General features: G+C 38.3%; 1 long non-coding RNA gene across 3 annotated transcripts; it reads left to right on the forward strand.

The window, feature by feature from the left end:
- The first annotated feature begins 1,465 nt into the window (after positions 1-1,465).
- LOC105534968 lies at positions 1,466-5,622 on the forward strand. Of its 3 annotated transcripts, none has more exons than XR_001005360.1 (5): positions 1,475-1,514; positions 1,680-1,750; positions 2,128-2,235; positions 3,484-3,657; positions 5,253-5,622. It is a non-coding gene; the product is annotated as an uncharacterized LOC105534968 (long non-coding RNA). The 3 variants fall into 3 exon arrangements; XR_001005362.1 differs by having other exon boundaries at positions 1,482-1,514; positions 3,393-3,657; XR_001005361.1 differs by lacking the exon at positions 1,680-1,750 and having other exon boundaries at positions 1,466-1,514.
- Positions 5,623-9,419: the final 3,797 nt, after the last annotated feature.

A 9,419-nucleotide genomic window follows, 5' to 3' on the forward strand; every position in this document is an offset into this window, starting at 1 on the left:
AATCACTATTATGAATAAATGATAATCAGGTAATTAAGTTAATGGGGGCATAAAAGAATCACTTTAAGCATATACCTGAAACTCATCATTATCTCCTAGTAATTGCTATGTAAAAACCAGACATTAACACAGATAAGTTAATATCAATCCTAAATTAGAGCCACGGAATATAGACTTAAGACATTTTTAGGGAATTAGGAAGACCTTTAATAAATGGAAGGCATTGGAATTTTCACTACATGCTTTTTGATCTTAAAAATAAATTTTTAAAATCTATCTTTATTAATTGTGGTAAAAAACTTAACATACAATTTACCATCCTATTTGTGTTTACACTTACAAATTGTAAATTCAATAGTATTAAATATATTTACGTTGTTGTACAGTCTCCAAGTGTTTTCATCTTGTAAGCTGAAACTCTATATCCATTAAACAACTCTCATTTCTCCTTCCCTTAAGCCCCTGGCAGCTACCATTCTACGTTTCAGTTCTGTGAATTTGACTACTCTAGATACCTCATGTAAGTTGAATCATACAGTACTTGTCTTTTTGTTTCTTTGGTGTGTTTTCCAAGCTTAATTGAAACTTAATTAGGATGAAGCCAAGTTACCCTCCATCATTTATCGTCTATCTATTCAGTACAACCCACTGTGCTAATTTAATATTATTAACCTTATGAGGTAGGTTATGCGCACTTTACAGATGAGGAAACTGAGACTTCGTGAGGTGAAACATCTTGTCAATGGTCATAAATCTAATAGGCAGTGGGGCTGCTGATTGCAACTTTATCTAACTTCAAAACACAGTCTCTTAAACATACCTGTATACTTTTTGAAATATTTAAACTTTTTAGGGGATTTCAGCCATCTACATATTTTAAGCAACTCAGAGTGTTTTGTTTTGTTTTTTGCCTTTGATGGTTAATGCCACATGGGTTCCTGCTTTTTAAAAATAAACTACTTTATTCTAAACCATGTCTCAAGATATTATTCTATTCTATGTCATGAGGTTTATTCTAACACATGTCCCATAAGCCCACAGAATAACAGTTACCTTCCCTTTATTTAAAAGCAAGACTTGATCTAAGCAGTTGGTTTGTTAAATTTTTCTGGAAATGATACAACTTCCTAGTGTGTAGCACATATCAATAGTGAAAGGAATATTATTTTTTAAAAAGCAGCACTTACATTTGTGGAAGTGAGCCCCAGCTTCTTCAGTTCAGACACATGGTTTTAGTGAATAGAAGTCACTCTACCAAAACCAGGTACTCTTCAAACACGCCTTGCTCCATATGCAGGCAGGCGACTGCACCCCTGCTTCCTGAGCCACCTGGGACTTGAAGTTCTACCGGTGTGGCTCCAAGGCTGCCCAACCAGAAACCCCAAAAGGTAAGAGAACTACGATACCCACAATTCAGGCTCCTCACCCGAAACCAGAAGAGGGCGTATGGCTAGAGTTTCACCCTAAGAAGAAAGGGGAAGCAGGTGGAAAAGCAATTAAAAAAAAAAAATCAGGTGAGTATATCTAAGAACAATCTGTAAATATAATCTTATTTCTATGAAAGGAAATAAAAGTGGTTTAATGATTGCCAGGGAGTAAGAAGGCACCCTCAGTCTTGGCAATAACTAAAAAATACTTATGCAAACAAATCCTCATGCAGCTGGAACTTGCCCCACCAGATTCTCGTTCGGTGATTCAGAGCTGAGGGTGCCTCACTGCCCTGTGGAACAGGTGAATAAAGTCTTCCCTGGTGAGTGACAGGGTCTAACTAGTTCCCCCCACATCAGCACTGTGACTGTCACTCAAAAGGTGCTAAAGACATAATGGAGACCTTTTGGCATTTCACCTTCTAAAGTGCTCTGGATTTTTAAGATAACACTTTAAAATGTAAGAATAAAGTTTTCTTGATATTTTCTTCCATTTTACTTTCCATTTCTGTGTTTTGTGTTTTACTTCTGTATATTTCAGTATTATTTTGTTCAAAATTCAAGAAAGAGAAAATTAGAAGGAAGGGGAAAAAAAGTAAAACTTAGTAAAATGCAATGTGCAATAATTGTTTCACATTTTTTTTCCAAAATCAGCAACAGAATGTTAAAAACAAATGTGTTTCTCCATTTGCTCATACAGCATCTCTCTCTAGCCTATTTTTTCCTGTTAGACACAGCCCAGAAAACGAATAGAGACAAGTCCTGGCTGGGTCTGGGTTCAGAAACATAATAGAAGGATTCATCTAAAGTAAGTAAATGGTAGAATGACATCTGCCATGTCATTCTGAGTGACAAAGAAAAAGTTTCCTTTCCCTTTTCTGCACTTTCTCTCCTACTGTTCTAACTGCCCCTTCCTCCCTGATGCATCCCGGGCTGTCATGCTGCCAAATCACCTAATCCACCCAGATTCCCTTTGAAGTTTCCCCTTGACTCATCCCACAATCCACACTGAGCTGTCTGTTTCTCTTTGTCACAGGTTCCTCAACTCTCTACTGGAATCTAGCTTTCCTTTATGTCATTATATTTTCTTCCAAAACAAATGGTTCTTAATTTACCCAGACCCTACAGATGGCGTTCTGCATGGCGTTTCTCCTCCCTGAAACTATCTTTCCTCATCTTTAAATGTTCAGAGATTTCATTTTTTCCAGAGCTCAATGAAAAACACTCTTCACCAAAGATGTCCTCCTCAGTTTGTCTTAATCTGAGTTATTCTCTTCCTCCTAATCAATTTCATAATGTTGTATCTGCTCCTCTCATGACACATTGTGTATCTCGTTTCATTGGTTTACGTGGGTGTGTGTGTACATATGCAGCCTTACATTCCTATTTGAAGGCAAGACTTTATTGTATCCCCACATCATTAACTCATTAATGTACATGTAGATGTTTGTGATAAACAATCAATGCATAAAATAACTGAGATATTAACTCTAAGGTGTGTGTGTGTTAATACCTAACGCCATTTTTATCTCTCCCAGAAAACATTTACATTTAAAAAACTCTCTAAATGCCATGCATGATGAGTACTGTTAACAGAATCCCCCTGCAGTCTAGTCTGGTGTGGCTCCCACAGCCTTTATTTGCAGAAAGGCAAAGTATTCAATCTAGCAATTGAAACCTTGACAGTACCCAAAATGAAAGCCCTAGTGGGTCAGCACTCACTGTTTACCAGCTCCAATCCCTGCTGTGCACTTGCCTTTCTAACAGCTTCTGAAGGACTGGGCTCCCTGGAGTCCTCAGTCCCATGGTCTTGGAGACCTGGCCCTACCTCTATCTATGATTTCTGATTATCAACTCCAGCATTTATGGATCCCTTCCCCTATTATCTAATCTACTGGCTCTAAAGAATAAACTCTGCACTTCGGACTATTTAAATAGTTCTTAACCATTGATCTCCTCCCCCAGGGAAGGGAATTCTTTCAACAGTTGCTAGTTCCCCACACCTCTGCTTCTATGGGATTCTTCTGGTCCCCACATGCTCTGCTGTGTCTTCTAGCTGTCAGCCACTGTGGAGGAAGTGAACCTTCTAGATCCTGCTGACTTACACAATGAGTTTTGTGTCGAACATCAGACAAAAAGGCTGGCTGGTGAAGGTGGCTGTTGTCTGGAAAGTCCTCCCAGCTCTCCTCTAATTATGTCATAAGGACTGGAGGCCCCTTAGCCTGCTTGTGTGAGTATCACCAGCTATGTAAAGTTGGGGCCTTAGCTCATCCTCAGCACATGGCTCAGGATCACTTCCTTAAGAAAGTCTCTTCTGACCTGCTTACCCCTCTGTTTCTTGTACTGACTTATGCAATGGTTACAACCAACATAGAAGCTGAAATCCCAATGACTTACTGTCCCAGCTGCCCTTGTAGATAAGGGAGAGGCAAAGTACTTAGAATGGCAATCAGACATGGCTATCTGGGACCAGGGATTAGCAACTGATGACACAAAGAAGCAGTGACAGAAGAGAACCCACTGTTGTGGTGAGCAGAGGCAGCTGTGCAAACAACATGCTGTTCCGGATGTGACTGTGGTGGCCGTGGGGTTCAGAGTCCAGGGCTCATGGCTTTGGTCATGCAAATTGTGGTTCCTGGGTCTTAGCAGAAACAAGGAACTTATTCAGTGGCATTGCTTTGGCTGCTGCTCTGGCTTCATAAGCCATGTGCCTGATTCTTCAGCCCCTCCCAGCAATTCTGGGACTGAAGTTTGGTGTGTTGCTCTTCAGTTTGGATCTGCCACAGTCATTTGCTGTTGCTTGAAGCCAAAACTCTGAGTGATACCTACCTCTCACACAACTCTTACCACATTGTCACTACCTATCCCAGTATATTTAGACTCCATCAGATCAAGTACTGGATTTTACTTATCTCTAAATATCCTAAATCTCCACAGTGCCTGGCTATAGTACATGTATATATATTTGACCTACATTAAACTGGTCAATGAAATGAGGAAGTCTTGCTTAAAGTTCCTTCTAACTTAAAATTTGCCTGACCACATGGAAGCTGTCAGGTTGCTCATTGATGCAGAGGTAATTTTTTTCTCTTAACTAGGGTTAGAATTTAGACTCTACCCCTTCTCTGTATCTCAGAGGGAGCAGAACTAGTGATTTCCTACGCTGGAGAGGGAACTCAAACACACAAGCTATTGCTTGTTGTTATTTAATAATCAAAAGGATTTTTGTTCCCTTTTTTTTTTTTTTTTTTTTTTTTTTTTTTTGTGGCCTTCAGTGACCTGTGTCGTATGTTAAAGTCACCATGTTTGCCCCCTGTAGTACAAATATACCAGAAAGAGTGATAGGAAACAGCATATTCCCCCCTTGTTCAGATTTTTCTCAGTATGACATTATCTTGGAAAAAGAAAGGCCACATTTGCAAACTTGGAAGAAAGTTCCCCCTGGAGTTTTTTCTCTGTCCTGTTTCAGTATGTATTGACACTCAGAACCTGGGCTGCTATGACATCCGTTTTCTGGGTCACTTTGTCCCTGAGTCATTGTCATCCTGTAACTTTCTGAAAACATTTGACTATGCCATTTACCAGTTAATTTCAGTGAATAGCTTAAATCATAGTAAAATGTTAGGACCAGAGTAAATTTAGGTCAGATTGATTTTATTTCCCCAGATTAAGAAAGTGAGCCAAGTTGTTGTAACAATTTCATAGTTTCCCTCATTACATTTTTTGGAGCTTTACTTAACCGTAAGATGAATCATCCATAAATTGACCCCCAGAAAGCTGTGGCTTAGATGTTCATCACTCTTTTCTGTCATTTGTTGCTTTCAGGATAACACGCAAGGAAATATGGGCCAACTCTTCACATGAGCACAAGATATTTCCATGCTAGCCTTTTGCAAGTAACAGCAGAGAGAGCTCTGTGCAGTTTTCACTGGAATGCCTATGAATTACTTGAGTCATAATTGTAATCTAAAGAGTTGTCCATTTGTTGACTGTTTTGTATTTGTATTGGTAGAACTGCCACTATCAAAACCAAGATCACTCTTTGGGAAGATCTTTAGCTGTCTTTATACCAACTTCTCTGGAGTTTATGTGATTTTCCAGAAAATTTCCAAGGCATAATTTTGTCCCTAAGTCCCATGAATATGTAATATTTTGTGTCTCTCTATTAAAATAGCACTTTTTATGCATTCAATTAGCCAATATATGTGTATGTGTCTGTGTGTGGACAAACATATCAATTACTTCACCCACTTTAGTGGGAAAAATAATTTTCTCTGAGTTTCTGGAATACCAGATAGTGAGTAAGTTCTTTAATGGAATATCAATGTTTAATTATATTCTATAAAGCTCACAATCTAGAAACCCAAGACAAGGGGGTGGCGGATATTCCTAATTCATTTTCTAATATGTTTAGATAATAGGCTTCATTATCTATCTATCTATGTAAATATCTTGCACATTTTTAAATTTTGCACAAGAAAATGCAAAACTTTTTAAAAATATTGACATCTATTCACATACTTTTACGTCTGTGGATACCATCAGTGGGATTTTACGAGTAAGTAAATTTTTCTGACAATTGGAAACTCTGTAAGAAAGAAGCAGTACATTTTATATCCTGGTAATATTGTCTCTTATTTTTCATGTACCTAATAAGTGTTATGCCACAGTGAAGTTTATTCTCTAACCTGAGATTAAAAGGTTGAACACAGAGACACAGAGAGGTTCACTGACAAGGAGCCAAATCCCAGTGTTCTCTGACATAGAAGAGGAATGCTTTAAGTTACTCATTCAATACCCCATAAGAATTTCCACCTCGAATGTTGGAGTCTATATGAGGCTGGCTTCTTGTATTTTTACACATTCTTTTGGTGCTAACATGTTCATTCTAACTGTATTAGCTTTCAATTGCTGCTGCAACAAGTTACCACACATTTGGTAGTTTAAACCACACAAATTTAATGTCTTACACTTTTGGCAGTCAGGAGGCTGCTACAAGTCTCACTGGGCTAAATTCTAGGTGTCAACAGGATCATATTTCTTTCTTTCTGGAGGCTCTAGGGGAAAATCCATCCCCTTGCCTTTTCCAGCTTCTAGAGGCCACCCACATTTCTGGGGGTAGATTTCTTTTTCCCTCTTCAAAGCCAGCAGCTTCAGGCTGAGTGCTCTCTTGTCGCTTCTCTGATCCTTCCGTCATTACATCTCTCTCACTGACTACAGCCAGAAAAGCTTCTCTGCTTTGAAGGACTCATTATCACATTGAGGCCACCTGGATAATCTGGATCAGCCCCTTCCCACTCACCATCTCAAGGTACAGACCCTTCATCACAACAGCAAAGTTCCTTTTGCCGTGTAACATATTTACACATACCAGGGATTGGGGCGAGGACATTTTGGAGGGGCCATTGTTCACCTACCACACAGGGTTACTTCCTCAGGAAATTCTCCATGTAACATTCTAGGTTGGAGTTGAGTCCTGTATAGGCTACCCACTGGGGAAAAGAGACCGTCTCTTAATTTGCTACCGGACCTGTGTTAGAAGAAGATGTATGATTGAAGAAGCATAAAGAAAGGCATGGTGTCCCCAAAACATCACCTGCCTGTGGGCTGTCACTTATTATTTTATTATGATAGACACATGATTCAGTTTCAAACATGGTTTGCTCTCAAAAACAATTAAATTAGATTAGTTAAACAAGATGATATTAAAATGGAAATACAACTTAAAGGGACTGCCATGGCAAGGATTCATCAATTGACATGTTGGCAAGTGTAAGTTTATGAACAGGGCTAAGTGGGGAAGGATAAGGGGAGAACTAAATGGAGGAATATTTATTCGCAGAAATAAATGCAGGAATCTGCTTGCATCAGAAAGAATTGCCTCTCACACACGTGGTTCCTTTCTCCCGAAAGAGCCAAGCCATGGATACAATTTTCCTTGCCCGGTACTATGTGACTCCATTGCCCTAACTCACCACAGATGATTGACCACAGATCACTGGGTGGAAAATTGATGTTCAAACCAAAACTGGCCATCTGCAACTAGATCAGGATTTTTTAAACTGCATTGAAAGTAATGGCAAAAACCGCAATCGCTTTTGCACCAGCCTAATATATTTGGCTAGTTTGTGGATCATTAGTCAATTTAACAACATTTTTAAGTGAAATAGAATAAATTGAAATAGAATGGAACTGAACAGATGAAATGAATAGAGTACAATAGAATAAATCAGAATACATTGAACTAAAAAGGGTAAGTATTGTTTCAGGAACTGTTCATTCTAATGTGTGAGTATATGTGTGAGTATGTGTGTGTGTCTATGTGTGGTGTGTGTGTGTCTTTGAGTGTTGAGTTCAATGTAAAGTGGTTTCCTTTCTGTAGGCAAATTTGAAAACTATACAGTTAGATAGTGGGCTTATAAAATAATCCAGCATGAAAGCCATGTCTTATTAGAATATTTTTGTATGGGATAGTAACCAACTAACTAACCAATCAAACACACAAGCAGAAAACTTAAAGTAGAGGTACAAACTCTGGAGTATTGCAAAACCAGGATAAGCACCATGACAAGACAGAAAGCAGAAACTACAAACTAGTCAAAAGTTTGCTGTAGGAGCAGAGAGCAGCAGGGTGGAGGGCTGATGATGGGCAGTGGCAGTAGAAATAGACAGAGATGGAAACAGAATAAGAGAAAAGCTAGTCACAGGAATGGTAGGATCCCAGAATGAGGCAATATTAGACACCCATTTATAAAGGCAAGGCAAGGTGAGCTGTTATGCTTACATTCAACAAATACTTATCCACTGCTTACTGTGTGCCAGGGACCTTTCTAAGAGCTGGCTATATTGCACTGAAGAAAATAAACACAAATCTATGGTTTCATGAAGTCTGCATTATAGAGGATTGTACTAAGAGTTATATTCTAACCTATACTTAAGTTCTTCCTGATTGTGCACATGTGTTAGTGAGTTATGGTGCTTCCTAAATGTGTTCCCCATCCTTTCAACACATCTTCGTTATTTTTATTTCTTGCAACATGAAATAAGCTAAACAATGTGGCCCAAATAAAAGTTAATAGCTGAGAGTTTTGCCTAGGGTCAGTTCTCAATGTAGAAAAGTCTTATTTTAGTGAATGTAAAGCCAGAGCTTATCTCTTCTTGTGGATAATGCTAGGGCCAGAAAAGAAGAAAGAATTAAATTAAATATAGTAAAAGTGTTATCATTGTTTCTTCTTTAATCATTGCAGAATTAATTAATTTATTCATTAATGTTCCAATAATTGATTCTTTATAAGGAGCCAAGAATTACTTATTCATCAACATTTGCCTAACACTTTAAGCAATTCTCGAGGCATATCCCTTCCGTCTTTTTAAGAAATATTTAACATCAAGTATCTCTTGTGTTTTTAGTATATTTTACCTCTTTCTCTCCTTTGAATCCTTCCTATTCATACATCTCTCCAGTGTCCCCCATTTTACAAAAATAACAAACATTTACATCTCTCTCAAGCAACTATGATCATCTTTGCTTCCTATCACTGATTAATGTTTCAACAGAATCTCTCCATATACAATTGCTGTTCATTTCCTTATCTTCTCAGTCCTCAACCCTTTCTAATCGGACTTCTCCCTTCATCAAGTTCTCCTTATGGCCATTTTTCTAAATTCAATGAATTTTTTTTTCAATCTTTATCTTTCTTAATTTCTCAGCAGATGTTCAAACTTGTCAGAATGGTCTAAATTGTGCTACAGATTTAAAAAAAAAGCAACAAGCAAAAAACTTACAAAATCTCAGGCTCAGGACGTAAGATATTTCTCTCTTGCTCAATTTGCCTGTCTATTGAGAAGTAGTGGGAGAACTTTCTCTTAATCACTCAAAGACTTAGACCGTCTGAGCAGCCTTCATTTTGAACACTGGTGTCTTCATAGAGGGACAACTCTGGTAAACTCTACATAGGCAATTATAAATTCTTCCCAGAATCAACCCACATC

Source organism: Mandrillus leucophaeus, unplaced genomic scaffold, assembly GCF_000951045.1.
Source record: "Mandrillus leucophaeus isolate KB7577 unplaced genomic scaffold, Mleu.le_1.0 Scaffold140, whole genome shotgun sequence".
Classification (NCBI taxonomy): domain Eukaryota; kingdom Metazoa; phylum Chordata; class Mammalia; order Primates; family Cercopithecidae; genus Mandrillus; species Mandrillus leucophaeus.